Source organism: Mus caroli, unplaced genomic scaffold, assembly GCF_978045245.1.
Source record: "Mus caroli unplaced genomic scaffold, Mus_caroli_1 scaffold_10, whole genome shotgun sequence".
Classification (NCBI taxonomy): domain Eukaryota; kingdom Metazoa; phylum Chordata; class Mammalia; order Rodentia; family Muridae; genus Mus; species Mus caroli.
The window spans coordinates 32,091,590-32,110,295 of record NW_028227265.1 but is presented as its reverse complement, the minus strand read 5'-3'; positions in this window follow the sequence as shown (position 1 = coordinate 32,110,295).

The following is an 18,706-nucleotide window of genomic DNA, read 5'->3' as shown; positions in this document are numbered from 1 at the left end:
GACAGATGTTATACAGATACTAAGAGAACACAAATGCCAGCCCAGGCTACTAAGCCCAGCCAAACTTTCAATTACCATAGATGGAGAAACCAAAGTATTCCATGACAGAACCAAATTCACACATTATCTTTCAAAGAATCCCTCCCTTCAAAGGATAATAACAGAAAAAAAAATACAAGGATGGAAACCACATCCTAGAAAAAGCAAGAAGGTAAAATCCCTCAACAAACCTAAAAGAAGACAGCCATAAGAATAGAATGCCAACTTTAACAACAAAAATAATAGGAATTAACAATTACATTTCCTTAATATCTCTTAATATCAATTAACTCAACTCCTCAATAAAAAAACATAGACTAACAGACTGGCTACTCAAACAGGACCCAACCTTTTGCTGCTTACAGGAAACTTATCTTAGGGAAAAAAGCAGACACTACCTCAGAATGAATTGAAACAATTTTCCAAGCAAATGGTCTGAAGAAACAAGCTGGAGTAACCATTCTAATATCTAAAAAAATCGACTTCCAACCCAAAATCTTCAAAAAAGACAAGAAGGGGCACTTCATACTCATCAAAGATAAAATCTTCCAAGAGGAACTCTCAATTCTGATTATCTATCTTCCAAATACAAGGGTAGCCACATTCCTTAAAGAAACTATAAAGCTCAAAGCACACATTGTATCTCATACAATAATAGAGGGAAACTTCAACACACCACTTTCACCAATGGACAGATCATGGAAACAGAAACTAAAGAGGGACACAGTGAAACTAACAGAAGTTATGAAACAAATGGACCTAACAGATATCTACAGAACATTTTAATCTAAAACAAAAGGATATACTTTCTTCTCAGCACCTCATGGTACCTTCTCCAAAATTGACCACATAATTGGTCACAAAACAAGCCTCAACATATACAAAAATATTGAAATTGTCCCATGCATCCTATCAGATCACCATGGACTAAGGCTGATCTTCAATAACAAAATAAATAATAGAAAGCCAACATTCATGTGGAAACTGAAAAACACTCTTCTCAATGATAACTTGGTCAAGGAAGGAATAAAGGAAGAAATTAAGGACTTTTGGAGTTTAATGAAAATGAAGCCATTAAACCCAAACTTTTGGGACACAATGAAAACATTTCTTAGAGTAAAACTCATAGCTCTGTGTGCCTCCAAAAAGAAACTAGATAGAGCACATATTAGCAGCTTGACAACACACCTCAAATCTCTAGAACAAAAGGAAGCAAATTCACCCAAGAGGAGTAGAAGGCAGGAAATAATCAAACTCAGGGGTGAAATCAACTAAGTGGAAACAAGAAGAACTATTCAAAGAACCAACCAATCGAGGAGCTGTTTCTTTTAAAAAATCAACAAGATAGATAAACCCTTAGCCAGATTCACTAGAGGGCACAGGGACAGCATCCTAATTAACAAAATCAGAAATGAAAAGGGAGACATAACAACAGATCCTGAAGAAATCCAAAACACCATCAGATCCTTCTACAAAAGGCTATACTCAACAAACCTGGAGAACCTGGATGAAATGGACAAGTTTCTAGACAGATACAAGGTACTAAAGTTAAATTAAGATCAGGTTAATGATATAAACAGTCCTATATCTCCTAAAGAAATAGAAGCAGTCATTAATAGTCTCCCAACCAAAAAAATCCCAGGACCAGATGGGTTTGTGCAGAGATCTATCAGACCTTCAAAGAAGATCTAATCCCAGTTCTTCACAAACTATTCCACAAAATAGAAACAGAAGGTACTCTACCCAACTCATTCTATGAAGCCACAATTACTCTGATATGTAAACCACAAAAAGATCCAACAAAGATAGAGAACTTCAGACTAATTTCCCTTATGAATATCGATGCAAAAATCTGCAATAAAGTTCTAGCTAACCGAATCCAAGAACACATCAAAACAATCATCCATCCTGACCAAGTAGGTTTCATCCCAGGGATGCAGGAATGTTTCAATATAGGGAAATCCATCTACATAATCCAGTATATAAACAAACTCAAAGACAAAAACCACATGATCATCTCATTAGATGCAGAGAAAGCATTTGACAAAATCCAACACACCCATTCATGATAAAAGTCTTGGAAAGATCTGGAATTCAAGGCCCATACCTAAACATGATAAAAGCAATCTACAGCAAAAATCAGGGACTAGACAAGGCTGCCCACTTTCTCCTTACCTATTCAACATAGTACTTGAAGTCCTTGCCATAGCCATTCGACAACAAAAGGAGATCAAGGGGATAAAAATTGGAAATGAAGAAGTCAAACTATCACTTTTTGCAGATGATATCATAGTATACTTAAGCGACCCCAAAAATTCCACCAGAGTACCCCGAATCCTGATAAACAGATTCAATGAAATAGCTGGATATAAAATTAACTCAAATAAGTCAATGGTCTTTCTGTACACAAAGGATAAACAGGCTGAGAAAGAAATTAAGGAAACAACACCCTTCTCAGTAGTCACAAATAATATAAAGTAACTTGGTGTGACTCTAAGGAAGTGAAAGATCTGTATAATAAGAACTTCAAGTCTCTGAAGAAAGAAATTAAAGAAGATCTCAGAAGATGCAAAGATCTCTCATGCTCATGGATTGGCAGGATCAATATAGTAATAATGGCTATCTTGCCAAAAGCAATCTACAGATTCAATGCAATCCCCATCAAAATTCCAACTCAATTCTTCAATGAATTAGAAAGAGCAATCTGCAACTTCATCTGGAATAACAAAAAACCTAGGATAGCAAAAACTCTTCTCAAGGATAAAAGAACCTCTGGTGGAATCACCATGCCTGACCTAAAGCTTTACTACAGAGCAATTGTGATAAAACCTGCATGGTCCTGGTATAGTGACAGAGAAGTAGACCAATGGAATAGAATTGAAGAGCCAGAAATGAACCCACACACCTATGGTCACTTGATCTTTGACAAGGGAGCAAAAACCATCCAGTGAAAAAAAAGAATGGTGCTGGCACAACTGGCAGTTATCACATAGAAGAATGCGAATTGATCCATTCCTATCTCCTTGTACTAAGGTCAAATCTAAGTGGATTAAGGTACTCCACATAAAACCAGAGACACTGAAACTTATAGAGGAGAAAGTAGGGAAAAGCCTTGAAGATATGTGTACAGGGGAAAAATTCCTGAATAGAACAGTAATGGCTTGTGTTGTAAGATCAAAAATCAATAAATGGGACCTCATAAAATTGCAAAGCTTCTGCAAGGCAAAAGATACTGTCAATAAGACAAAAAGGCAACCAACATATTGGGAAAGGATCTTTACCTATCCTAAATCAGATAGGGGACTAATATCCAATATATATAAAGAACTCAAGAAGGTGGACTCCAGAAAATCCTATAGCCCCGTTAAAAATGGGGGTCAGAACTAATCAAAGAATTCTCACCTGAGGAATATCAAATGGCTGAGAAGCACCTGATAAAATGTTCAACATCCTTAATCATCAGGGAAATGCAAATCAAAACAACCCTGAGATTCCCCCTCATACCAGACAGAATGGTTAAGATCAAAAATTCAGGTGACAGCAGATGCTGGCAAGGATGTGGAGAAAGAGGAACACTCTTCCATTGTTGGTGGGACTGCAAGCTTTTACAACCACTCTGGAAATCAGTGTGGCGGTTCCTCAGAAAATTGGACATAGTACTACCAGAGGATCCAGCAACACCTGTCCTGGGCATATATCCAGACGATGTTCCAACCGGTAAGAAGGACAGATATTCCACTATGTTCATAGCATCCTTATTTATAATAGCCAGAAGCTGGAAAGAACCCAGATGCCCCTCAACAGACGAATGGATACAGAAAATGTGGTACATTTACACATTGGAGTAATACTCAGATATTAGAAAGAATGAATTTATGAAATTCCTAGGCAAATGGATGGACCTGGAGGGCATCATCTTGAGTGAGGTAACCCAATCACAAAAGAACTTACACAATATGTTCTCACTGATAAGTGGATATTAGCCCAGAAACTTAGATACCCAAGATATTAGTTACAATTTGCTAAACGCATGAAACTCAGGAAGAACGAAGAACAAAGTTTGGACACTTTGCCCCTTCTTAGAATTGGGAACAAAACACCCATGGAAGGAGTTACAGAGACAAGGTTGGTTTGGAGCTGAGATGAAAAGGTGGACCATCTAGGGACTGCCATATCCTGGAATCTATCCCATAATCAGCTTCCAAACGTTGACACCATTGCATATACCTGCAAGATTTTGCTGAAAGGACCCAGATATAGCTGTCTCTTTTGAGACAATGCTGGGGCCTAGCAAACACAGAAGTGGATACTCACTGTCAGCTATTGATTGGACCACATGTCCCCCAATGGAGGAGCTACAGAGAGTGCCCAAGGAGCTAAAGGGATCTGCATTATATACCTATTTAAATTTCTACAAGAATAGATAAAAGTATAATGGATTATTTATAGTGTTTTTATGTTGCATAATTGTTATTGAGCAAGGACAAGGCAAAGGCTCTGACTCTGGGCTTTTGCAGACACAAAATGTCATGGGAGGCCAGAGCAGGAAGCACTCAACTGCCTCCCAGTTGGAGAAAGTTGGATAGATAACAGGAAAAGCCATTGGGGAGAAAAGATTAAGTATGCTGTTATCAGGACATGGTTGATTGCAAACACTAGCCTTCTCCTCTCATGTCTATTCTCCTTATTTTCTTAAATATACATTATTTTATTTTTTAATATATATTTTAAAGTAAAATATAATCATGTGACTATGTCTTCCCTAGCCTTCTTCTGACCTCTTCCATGACTCTTCCCTCTAACCTGTTCTTTGTACCCTCCCCTTTATTCTTTTTCAACTTGATTGTCTCTTTCATATGATGTGCACATATACGTAAATGCAACCTGCTGAGTCTGTCCCTGCAAAGCTGTTTGAAAATCGTAACAGGGCCAGTTTAGATAAGAATTTCTGTCTGGATACATCCAGGCCTTAGTCAAATACAAAAATCAATAATCATATTCCCAATGAGAAAATTGGAAGTTTGGCTCAGGAATAGGTTCCATTCTCATCAGTGATGGTTTGTTTCTTTGTTTGATTTTTTGAGATGAACTGGAATTAACAATTAACATATCCCTTGTTCTTTCTTAGAGAGAGAGAGAGAGAGAGAGAGAGAGAGAGAGAGAGAGAGAGAGAGAATGATTTTCATGTATGTTTTTATTAGAAATCCTTCCCCTGCCAATTTCTATTGGCCCAAATGACATTCAGATTTATTATACTACATTAAGTTCATCTGTGATGAGATAGAGACAGCTTTATTTCACAAGTAATTCACTATTGTGTATAGATTGTTATTATTATTATTATTATTATCTCCTTATATTCCATTACCCATGTTCCTTTCCAAATGCATGGTGTGTATCAAAATCACTGTAAAGAGGAAAGAAAGCCAAAGGAAGTACCCTGACCAAACTGTCAAGAAGATAAAATAAATCAAATGCGATAAAACAAATATAGGTTTTATTTCAAACCTCAAACCATGCATTAAAGCCCTTTATAGCAGCCAAAACCAGGTTGCCAATATTTGACTTGGCCCGGAAATTCCCAAGAAGCAATGAAAAGGAACAAGGCCAGTTAAAAATTTAAATCCCTCACCGTACAAAAGATAACAAGTCACTAAGCAAATCTACCAAATGGAGGCATTTGGGGGCTCTGACTCAGTACATCAGCCTCTTCCAGGAGAGAAAGGTGAAGCCTTATATTTTTCAGTTTTGCTCTGATAAATAAAGTTCATCTCAAACACTGGATGATCCTTGTTTTTTTGGTTTTTTTTTTGGTTGTTTTTTTTTTTTGTCATAAGACTGAATAAACCAGATTTTCCCACCCTTTCTATGTTTATCAGCACGAGACAGTTTAAGGATCCTGATTGTGTTTGTTTTCTCTGTAATAATTAAAAGGCAAAACCTCCAGCGAAACAGGTAGCCAGAGAGCAATCTCCACCAAGGAAGACCACAGCAGACAATCAGCAGTTGAAGAAAGGCATTTATTGGAGGTGAGGAAGCACCCACAAGCGGACACCTACAGAAAGAAAGAACTTCTGCCTAAGCAGAGGGGGTCTCCAGAAGCTGAAAATTCCAGGTTCTCCTCAAGGTCTGGGTTTTGTAGTCTGAAGAGTTTCCCTTCCATAATTTATGCCAACAACTGTTGTGTGGCTTATTCCTCATCAAGGCTTGTACTTGGTGAGCCAGTCCATCTGCAGGAGCCCTGCTGGCAGTAGAAAAAGAGTACCAAGTCTTTGTTTTAAACTGTCAGACTTAGTGCTGAAGACATGGCTCAGTGGTTAAGAGCAAAAGACCAGGGTTTACTTCCCAACATTCACATAGCAGCTCACAACTGTCTGTAACTCCAGTTCTGAGTGACCCAATAGCCTCACAGACACACTTGCAGAAAAAAATAAAATAAAAAAATAAGTTTAAATTTTGGAGCTGGTGAGATGGATCAGCAATTGGGAGCAATGGTGGCTAGTCCAGAGGAGCAGGGTCCATTGCATCTACTTGGTAGCTGAGAACTTTCAAGGAATTCAACACCCTCACATAGATGGATATGCAAGCAAAACATCAATGTACATACGATAAAAACAGATAACTCATTTATAAAACGTAAGTTAGTTTTAAAACAAAGTTCGTTTTTAAAAACAGAGTTAATTTTTAAAACAGAGTTAATTTTTTTTAAAGCTAGTTTTAAAACAACACTGCCAGGCTTTGTCTCAGGTCAGGAAGGCAAGAAAGCCTCTATCTTGGAAGTTCACCACTTTTCTTACCTAGTCATGGCCCCTCTCCCTGTGTGTCTGCTTACCAAGAAATACATCTGGGGCCTAGTCACTCAGGCCTACCATGGATTATGCCTTTACAATAATTAAAGTTAATTTACAAAGAGAATATTTGGACATATTTCTTTAAGCTTATTACAGAAAGGGTTAAGTTTTGCTAAGACAGACTTTTCTGACATTTAATGAAGGCCCAGGAATTAGGAAAGCCCATATAGTCAAAGATTCTATCAGAGGGTTTTGTGATCGTCTACCCAGATTGAGAGAAAATTTACCCTATCTGGAGAAATGGATGGATTGCTTATCCTTCAGGCAAGTGAAATCCCTTCTAGTTGATAAAGCCTTGAGTAATCAGGAAATGAAAGAGACTAATAGATTCACCCTTGATGAAAATTGACACCCACATGCAAGTCTGGAAGTGAATTTCCCAGACAAAACCTGCTTGGGTAATGTAAATCAGGCCTAGAAGGTGCCATTTGTATGCAAACAGACTTAAGGACTTAGTGTGATTGCTTTTTGTCATCTGGATCACAAACAAGATGAACAGATTTAAAGTGGAAAAGGCTTATCTATAAACCTGGTAGAAAATAGACCCAGATAGCAGAAGAAAAAGAAGAGAAGGACTTAAAGGGGTGACTTGAACACCTCCACCGCATAGCACAGCTCTGGAGAAGCAACCCTTGGTTTCTTGGCCAGTTTGCTCACCTACTTCCTATCCTGTTGAGTGTATATCCTCTGATTTTAACCCCATGTTTACAGACAAGTAATTAAAAATACACACACACAGAGGCACACACACTCTCTCTCACACACACACACACACACACATTATATATATATATATATATATATATATATATATATATATATATATATATATATACATGTACACATATATGTGGATACACATATATCTATCTATCTATATGGATATATATCTATATATCTATATATCTATGCACATACATACATACGTACATACACAGTTGTTTTCTCATTTGTATTCTTGGTGCTTGGGACATAGTGGGGTTTGTGTGTGTGTGTGTGTGTTAGAGATTTGTTAATGTAGATTTGTAAAAAAAAAAAAAAAACAAGGACAGTGGCACATTGAATACATTTAATAGATAAAAGTTTTTCTTCTTCTCTAGTACAGTTTACTCATAAGGTTCCCTAACATATATTACCATACCCAGAACTGAGCAAGTGAAGATATCCTACCACTCTTTAAGGTAACATTAGCCTCTAGTTGATATCCATGCACATTGGAAATTTTACTAGGAATTTTGGAATATTCTGTTGGAATTACTATATGTTACAAGGGAACCCAGCATCCTTTCTTGGGAATTTTAGTCTCATCAATAAAAGAAATTAAGAACAGATTCAAAAGAAAGCTCCAGGGCAACTATATTAGCATTTAAAAGAAAAACTCAAGGTAGGCACAGGGAAATCACTGCACCTCCCTAGAGGAGAAAGTCAAAGAAAATACCATGCCCTTTACGTTAGAAAAGCCCCACAGAAGCCAGCCACACGGTGGACCAGCAGCCACATAGTGGGTAGGAAATCTTTAGAAAAGAGTAAAAAAGTCTAACATCCCACACAAAACATACTTAATGCTCTGGCTAGCATATATAGTCGAGGACCTAGAAGATCAGCGAGGGGGTTGACCTATTCTACAGATTAACTCTTAAGGGAAGAGACAGTGACATGTCTCCACTGAGAGGGAGGTTCTACACTTTGCTATAACAGAAATTATTTCATTGAGCTGGAACATTTTGATGAACATTCTAAAAACAAACAAAAACCTGGTAGTTTCTGTGATCAAGAAAAAGACAACGAAGAAAAGGCCCAATAATAGAAAAATGTATCTTTTTCCTCTTATGTAAATGAGGGGATTGTGTTTCTCTGTCTGTTTGGTTGTTGGCAAGTGAGATACAATTCAGTCTAACATGAATTAAACTACACAGAGATCTGATGGCTCTAGTAAAAGGAGATTCCAACATAACTGGACTGGGAAGGTAATAGACAACAAACACTGTTAATATGTTTCCTCCCTGCCTATTTTTTTTTCAATAAAAATTTGCCTCTGCTCATTTAAAACCCAACTATCATATAAGGCAAACATTGGAAATAACACCTATAGCCCTTCCACTTCCTCAGCATTGTGCCCAGAGGGAAAGACAAGAAGCTCAAGCAAAAACCCAAGTTTTATCCTTGACTTTTCTGTTTTGTGACCTATATTCATGTCCAAACCAACAATTATAGAAAAAGTACTTAATTATTCATAAATTCATAAAATTCCTTTGTAGATGAAAAACAAAGCAAAGCAAAACAACAAAAAACTAAAACCCTAAACAAACAAAACAAAACAACAAGGAAACATTTTGAATTGTCAGGGTAGCAGGTAAGAGGAACTGAGAATAGTAGAAACGTGAACTGAAGACTTGAAATACATCCAAGATTGAATGTACAGTGAGCTAGGATAACAACTAGGATTGACTGAAAATGTACTACACAATATGATTATAATCAGTGCTTTACATGTGTGATAGTTTGTATATGCTTGGCCCATGGAGTGGCACTATTAGAAGGTGTGGCCTTGTGGAGTTGGTGTGTCACTGTGGGTAAGGGCTTTAAGAACCTCATCCTAGCTGCCTGCAAGTGAACCTTCAGACAAAGATGTAGAACTCTCAGCTCCTCCTGTACCATACCCATCTGGATGCTGCCATGTTCCTGCCTTGATAATGGACTGAATCTTTGAATCTGTAAGCCAGTCCCAATTAAATGTTGTCCTTGTAAGTGTTACCTTGGTCATGGTGTCTGTTCACAGCAGTAAAACCCTAACTAAGGAGACATGTATAAACCCATTTAGCCTTTGTTAGGATGTAGTAGCAGAAGTACCTTGGTCAGTCAAAGCTGCAAAGAGATCATAATACACAACACAACAGATCTTACACAAGAAGTTTCTTGGAGCAGTGTGGGAAGATGGAGTAAAAGGCCATATCAGAGTGGAGAAATGAAGGAGAGTATAGACAGAAAGACAGGCACAGACAGACATATAGATGAGACAGGGTCATTGAGATCTTTGGGAACCTAAGAAAGCTGGGAAGTTGTCCAAGTCCTGGAAGAACATGCTGGTTCACTTGATGTCCAGGCTCTGTAGGACCTCAGGGACTATGAAAGTGCAGGCCTAGTTGAAGCAGTCTTTGGGGCTAGACCTCCTGAGGCTAGCTGCTTTGAAGTTGTCTGCGATGTAGCTTTGGGGGGATACTTGGACCTGTCAGGCTGCTGAAGAGATAGGGGCAGAATATAAAATCAAGGAGTTGAGGGGAAAATACTGCATGAGATGTACATTTGAAACATTTAGGACCATGGTCTTAGGACCATGGTTAATAGTTGAGGGAGGGGAGGCAGAAGCAGGTGGATTTCTGAGTTCGAGGCCAGCCTGGTATACAGAGTGAGTTCCAGGACAGCCAGGGCTACACAGAGAAAACCTGTCTTGAAAAACCAACAACAACAATAGTAATAATAATACAAACAAAATAAGCAGATTGTATAATAATAATACAAACAAAATAAGCCAGCCTGGTATACAGAGTGAGTTCCAGGACAGTCAGGGCTACACAGAGAAAACCTGTCTTGAAAAACCAACAACAACAATAGTAATAATAATAATAATACAAACAAAATAAGCAGACTGTTCAGGTGGAGAAACAGACTGGTGCTTGACAGAGCTCACATGGAGTTCACAAAACAGGACAAGTTAATGGTAAGTGGGGGGTGGAGCAAAAGGCCATCTCAGAGTGGAGACATGAAAGAAAGCTATAGACAGAAAGACAGACAGACAGACAGACAAGAGATAGATAACACTGTATGCTTTTGAGGACCCTCTTCTAAAACTGCCTAATGGGTTTTCTGATTTCTCCTTTGGTTTCGTCTTCCCTGCATGGCAGCTTCCATGAACCCAACTGCCTGATTGTTATGAGTGAGGGTGTTGAGTTAAACTCCAGTCAGGATGTGGGGATTGATTCATCAGCTCACCCCCATGCCTTAACCCAGTGAAACATTATTAACTCCTTGATGGAGGCCCTGTCCAAACTGTCTTTGGAAACTGCTCTTGCCACAGTTGATCTCTGCTTGCTTGCTCGACTTTAATCTGTCATGTGTATCTCACAGTAACTTCTTTCTAAAACTCACCACCCCACCGTTCATTAGAGTCATCCTCTGAGCAGAAGCAAAAGATCCGAAGCCAATGGCCAAGGGTAACTCTCCTAAGGGTAACTTTCATGACTGTTGACTCGGTTGTGCTGGACTTGAAGCCCCTAAGTTATAGCTCATCTAAACTGAGAAATCCTCTTTTGCAATCAAAGGACTCCCATCTCCTTCAGCCCTAGATTTTTCCCTGTGTCAGTAAAAATAACTTCCCTCTTGTTTTCTGCAGATATGGAAATTGGCATAAACGGAGGATAAACAGCTTACCAAGTTCCTATTACCTCAAATATTAAAGGCAAAGAGTTCTGGCCAGGTACTTTGTCTTAAGACATGACCTTCTACTATTTTTTGCAGACTAATAAAGCCCATTGCATTGCATCAGAAGAGAGCACTTCATCCCAAGCTGGGGAGGAGGGGGTTGGTTCCTCCTTTGTTCTTGGAATTCTGATTTGTGTACATCCAAGTGTACTGAATGGTTGCTGTTAGAAACTTACATTTTGGGGTTCTGTAATATGAAAATTAATTCGGTTTAACTACTCATAATAAGTTACAGTATAAGATACAAAGAATTTCACGTATCAAGACACTCCTCTGAAGTAGCTGAAACCTAGAGAAAGTAACTGGTCTCATAGCAGTCATTGGTGTGCCTAATGAATTGTGTGGGGGATTCATCCTGGAATTTTAAAGCTTTTATCCACAAGGAAACATTGTATTTTCTGATAATATTTATTTCAAAAATGTGATTTGTGCATTGTAATAGGGACAAAATAAATCACTCTCATGGTGTGATAGTTATCAATAGCATAATGCAGTAACAGATGTGATGGCTTGTATTTTAAAGTTTATTATGAGTGTGGGTATTTGTGTTATATGCACATGTATGCATATGTGTGTGGCATGCCATTACACATGTGTGGAAGTCAGAGTTCAATGTCAAGTGTCCTTTACAGCTCTTCACTTTATTTTGAGACACAGTTTCTATATAAACCTAGAATTTACTATTTGCACTAGACAATTTACCTGCTGAGCCACTTCCCTACCTCCATAAATGATTTCTTTTAAGGTTATTATTTCCTCTATAATTATACTTCTCAGTTGTTATTCAATCAGTAGTTTCCCTCTTCAATTCTTTAAAAAATTTCTTATCAGGCCCCAGTGGTACACACCTGAAATCCTATTTGTGCTTTGCAGCTAAAAGGTCTCATGGCTTTGAGAGGCTCAAGGAATGCTGCTAAAAATCACACCTCACAACAGCCTTCATGCAAGAGACTTATTGGAGAGGAGGGGAGCTCAAATGGCTACAGAAAAAAAAAAGAGAGAGAAACTAGGTCGTGATGGGTTGGACTATAAGTGATTTGGAGCATGGATGTAGGGGAACTATGCAATCATGGAAAGAATGGGAATGTGTAGAATTGGCTGCTAGTTGTGGGTCACTGAAGTTGGAATGGGGTATTGGGAGCATCTGGTTCTGGAAGGTGGGTGGTTCTTCATTGGTCAAGATTAGTACTATGGAAGTCATGGCAGGAAGATGTAGAATTCAAGGCTAACTTGCATTGAATAGCATGCTCACTAGTAGTCTGGCCTACATAGTGAGCCTCTCTTACTATCGCTTATCTTAGTGAATTCTGTAAATGTATTTATACAAAGCTGGATCTGTGTAAGTGTAGGTATATCTCTACATACTTAAACAGAGACCATTTGTAAGGAAATAAAAAATGTAATGGCCATGGTAATGGTTTGTCTGTATTTCATAGGTAAGATTCGATTTCACCTCATAAGCTTAATTCAGAATATCTGTAAGACCGTTTTGTTTGTGCCTCTGTACATGACACTGGAACAAGTGCACCAAAGCTAGAGTAGTTAATGTAGCAAACCTCTATTTCTCATTGTCTTGGAGGGTCCAAAGAAGTTCCTATTTCTGAACTGGCTTTTTTCTCTGTCTCTTTGTCTCTGTAACTCTATCTCTGTCTGTCTGTTTGTCTGTCTGTCTGTCTGTCTGTCTCATATATTACCCACTAGTAAGCAGAGAGACAGAGGAAACAAGCTTTATAATATTATAGAGACACTAATTTACCACGAAGAGTTAACCACTATCTCCTAATTGCTTCCTAAAGGTTTCATTTCCAATCCAATTACACTGGAAAATTTAAGAGGTCATAAACTTTTGTAAGCAGGAATATATTCTAAAAGTGGCTTTTACAGAACTGCTCAATTGAAGTAAGACCTAGTATTTGCTCAGGTGTGGTTACTCCTAAGATATCCATGTTCTCTCATTTGGTACCTTTACTAACATTCATTTCCTCAATTCCAGCATTTAATTTGTGAGTGATACTTCTTGTTTCATTTGGTATTATGATTTGTGGATGTAATAGTCACGATTTGTTATAAATTGATTTCTTTCTATGTGCTCTGTATTGCACTGGATTTATGTGGTTGAAGCCCATTCTATTAGCTAATTTCCATTCCATAAGACCCAAACAGCTTCATTCTTGGCCTTATTAACTTTTCAAGACAGATCTGTAATTGTAATTGAGGATGGTTTTGTTAATACATTAGTAGACTTAAATTGTATTAGGCGACCTCAGAGTTTACAAGTTTCCTGCTTACATGTATGCAATTCTATAAAGACTGTTATTTTGTATGATGTGCCTTTATCTTACTCCTTTTGTTCCAGTGGAACTACAGTGCTAAGGGGACCTGTGTAGTTGCTTCCTTTTAAAGTTATCCCTGGACCCGCCGTGGAATTGCATGTTATGAAGAACACAGGCTTCTATTATTAAGTATGTACATTCAAAGTAATGGCTAACTCTAGAGACTGAAAATATAATGATGCTAGTCTCTAACTCTACTCCACACTGTCATTCCTAACCAATGGTTTCCAAGTCAATTCTAAGTTAACCCAACATATTTTATTTATGTAAACCTAGAAGGAGTATTATTACCAAATAGCCTTCTTATAATTCTCCACTCAATGAACATCTTCCTGCTTGACAGTCAAAATTCACTTACTAGATACATGGATTTTATCTACACTCTTCTTCTATGGGAGAAGACTCAAACTCTTTGCAGGCATATAAAATTGGTCTCAAAGTTAGTTTGAATTTAATATTAAAATATATTAGAAAAGAAGAAAAGCTGTCAGCAAATTGCTGACTCAATTTGTAGAGAAGATGCAAATTTCCATCGTTATCCCACATTTCCTTAATTGAAGATGTATTCCCTAAACACTTATTATATTTGTACCTTAGAAAAACAATTTTTGACTTTTAGTCTCTTAGACAAAAATACTTGCCATTTTCTCTAAAGCAATGTGTATTTTATTAATTCACATAAATTTCCCTCTCTTGAAATTGGTTTGTGAAATTAAAGCGTAGAAATACCTTCATATTCAGTTGAATTTAGAAGAGGAGTATATTAAATGGAATTACTTGAATTATTTAATAACACTCTGCTAAATGGATTTAGTCACAAAATAGTAACCTGATCTAAAAATATATTTCCTGGCTTTCGACCTGCACCCCTCTGTTTGACACCCACAATGACAAATGAATATTGCCATTGCTTGAGTCACTCTCTACCCCTGTGCTCAAGTTTAGCTATTATACATTAGGAAATGAAGAGTCCAGTTCAATTACTATTCTTGTTTTGCAAACTCTCATCCTGAACTTCAGGGTACAAAGAACACATCTCGAGGTGCCACCACATCAAGCAAACGTCAGTTGTCACTTGTTGGGGCCATTAACTAGACAGGTCCAAAATAAAACTCCAAACAGAGAGGACATGTCATGCATTCTCTAAATTGTGTGTTCTGAGAACGTATTAAAGCTGACAGAGGAGGGAGGCTGTGGTTGGAGGGTCCCTGATTGCACCGTGTACTTTATTCCCTGTTGACTTTGGTTATGCCACACCTTTCCATTTCCCGGAGAAATAAATTAAAAGTCAGAAGTAATTTGCCTGACGGAGGGTGCAGGTGGAATTTTGCTCAGAAGAGAGTTTGCACACTGTGAAATCCAATTTAACCCCTTGATGGGGGATAGCGTATTTTCTTTGGCTGACAGCTTTGTGGCAGCTAAAATAGGGACCTGATTAAATAGAGACACTGAGAGATTGAGGTCTTGTTCTAACAGCAGTGGGATCAAGGCCTCTAATCTTATCTCCCACACAGTGAGATGAACTGAGAACTGAGGCTGGAGAGATTAGTCTGGTTGCTTTGTGCAACAGGAAGGGAAAAGAAAGGCCAAGAACACACAAAGAATGCACAACCCACAACTTTTACAAAAACGATACAAATGAGACATGTGGAAATAGGAAAGTTTGAATTGTATGCTAAAACAGAGAAGGAAAAAAAAAACCTTCCCTAAACTTTAAATGAAAGCATGAACTTTGGGAAAATTCTTCCACTGAAAGTGATTTGTGAAGGATGAATGTTTTGTGATACAAAGCAGTGAATTTGAGATGAAGTGAGGGTATGATAATTCAATTTGCTATTATTTTATGATTGCATATACCAGTGAAAATTATTTCTTTGCATATTTGGTACAACTAATGAAAGCTAGCCAAAGCATGCCTATCTTATAAACTTAAAAAAAAATACTCTTTTGTATATTCACTAGGTCTTAGACACTACCAGCTTAGTATTGAAATGAACTTTTCATCTCTCTACTGTTCAATCACAGGAAGAATGAAGAAGCTAAAATTTTTACCTACTAATAGCATCCATTTTACAATGTCACTGGCTTGGAGAGTAAGCTCCTGAAGTAGGGTGTTGAATATAAAGCAGATAACCTAAATAGTGTTGTTCTCTTACAAAACAGAGAACATTTTATTTCTTAGTCAGATAGCCCACTGCTTGACTTCTGGATTTTTCTGGTGCTGAGATGTTTGCCTCTAAAGGCACCTTACAGTAATTTCCCTGTAAGATACTTCTACCTACCATGCAGTCTTTTATTAATTCATGTATGGAATTTGGAAGTAAAAATTGACCTTTTTATATAAAGGGTCTTCCCAATATAAGTAGAATGTGAGAAAATATAATGTAGTTAAAGTGTGGATTCAGATAAATGAGATATACATCTATGTACATCTACAAAATTTGTTCAATATATGTGAGCATTTCCATTTTATTATCTTTCCTATTTATTTACTTATTTAGTGAGTTAGTTAGTTGGTACATTACTCACTTTAGTACTGGGATAGATTCAGAGACCTGGAACACACTGGCTAAGTTCTTTCTCATTGAGCCACTCCCCAGTCCAGCATCCTGCATTTTCATTTATAAGGGCTTATGAAGTCCTACAGGGACACAGGGAGAAGTTCTTTAAGAAACGAGGTAGATTAAAATATTTCCTCAGTTAACTTTACCACAGAGTCTTATTTCAGTAATCATTGAAATTGGTTATAGTACCACATTAACATTCTTCATCATCTGCAACATCTTTTCTCTCTTGATGATGTTTGGTCTTAAAGTGGCCTTGTCTGAGCAGACCTTAGGATAGTCTAACCACCCTTGTACATCAACTACATGTGTGTGACTGTTGCTTGGGTAATAGGTATATCCTGTCTCATTTTACACGTGAGGCTTTGATATTCTTTCTCCTTCCCGAGTCCCTTGGGCAAATCTCCATTTTTTACAGGAGCTTTCAAGTTACCGCACTTCAGTTTCTCTCGTTCCCAGTGTTGCTTTTCAACTGTTAATGTTTCTGGAAGCAGCAAAATGATTTCATGGGAGATTTACCTTTCTGAATAGTCTTATGGGAACTCAAAAGTACATGTACGTTTCTATAATCCTTTATTTTGTTTAGTGATTTATTTTCCAAAGGAGCACAATATTTACGATACTGATACTACATGCTATAGAACTATGGAGCTTAGTAAAGTAAATCCCAGAGTCAAACACAAGGTTTCCAACTACAGTAAATCTCACAGAAGAGAAAGTGGAAGGTAACCTTAAACACATTGGTACAGGAAACAATTTCCCGAACAGAACACTAATGGCTCAGACTCTAAGATCAACAAATGCTAAATGGGACATCATGAAACTCAAGCATTCTATAAGACAATGGACATTGCCAATAGGACAAAAATGGCAGCCTACAGATTAGGAAAGAATCTTCACCAGCCCCACATCTCACAGAAGTCTTATATCTAAGAGTTTATAAAGAACTCGAGAAATTAGATACCAACAACCTAAACCCAATTAAAAATAAGGTGCAGAGTTAAACAGAGAATCCTCAACAGAAGGATCTCAAATGGCCTAGAAACACTTAAAAAGATGTTCAAAGTCCTTAGTCATCAGGGAAATGAAAATCAAAACAACTCAAAGGTTCCATCTTACACCAGTCAGAATGACTAAGATCAAAACCTCAAAAGATAGCCCATCCTGGCCAGGGTATGGAGAAAGGTGTAGGAGTGGGTTTAGCTACACTGCTTTGTGGTCCTGGCGAATGGCACGATTCCAGTCACCAGCCCAGCTGCTCTGTGGATCCGACAATGAGACACACACACACACACACACACACACACACACACACACACACACTGGCTTGAAATGCTGTGATTAGCTCAAAGGCTGGGCAGTTCTAATCTTCTGCCTGCTATCCCAGACCCAATCAGGGAAGTGTCCAGTGGCCACTTACCTGAGTTCTTACATGACTCCTTGGCTCTTTCTTTCCTGCAGCATCATTGTGATCCTTCTTCTCCTTCTCCCCTTTGTCCTAGCCTGAGAAAATCTAAAGGTCCTGCCCTGTCTCCCTTTGCCCAGCCATTGCCATTGGCTATTTATTGATAGATCAAAAAAACCAATTTGGGACAAGGACTTTCAGCATTTGGACATGCAGGTTCCTGATTAAATCAAAGCAGTAGAACCAATTCCCAACAGGAAAGGGAACACTCCTCCATTGCTGGTAGGAGTGTAAACTTGTACAACCTCTTTGGAAATCAATTTGGTGGCTTCACAGAAAACTGGGAATAGTTCTATATGAAGACATAGCTATACTATTCCTGAGCATATACCCAAAAGATGCTCCACCATCCCACAAAGACACTTGTTCAACTATGCTCACAGCAGCTTTATTCTTAATAGTCAGAACCTGGAAACAACCTATATCCCTCAGTTGAAGAATGGATAAAGAAAATGTGTACATATACACAATAAAATGGTTCAGCTATTAAAAACAAAATCATCATGTATTTTGCACGCAAATGGATAGAATTTGAGAGTATCATCTTGAGTGAAGTAACCCAGTCTCAAAAGGACATGCAAGGTATATACTTACAAGTGGATATTAGCCATAAAGTATATGATACCCATGCTATACTCCACAGACCCAAAGAAGCTAAACAAGAAGGAAGGCCCAAGGGAAGATGCTAGAATCTCACTTAGAAAGGCGAATAAAAGTCATAAGAGGCAGATGTAGAAAGAGAACTTGAGGAGATCTGGAGGGGAATTGGGAAGGGGGTGTTCAGGGTCAGGTGTAGGGAGAGACAGAAGAGATGGACGATGGCCACATGAATGAATGGAAATCTTCAACTAATGAGTAAGGGTGATGGGTATCTCCAGATCAAGCTGGAGACCTGAAATAAAGGAGGTGCCCCAGAATCAATGGGAAATTAGCTGTGACTCACGGCAGTGGGGATATGGAATATGAAGAGATCAC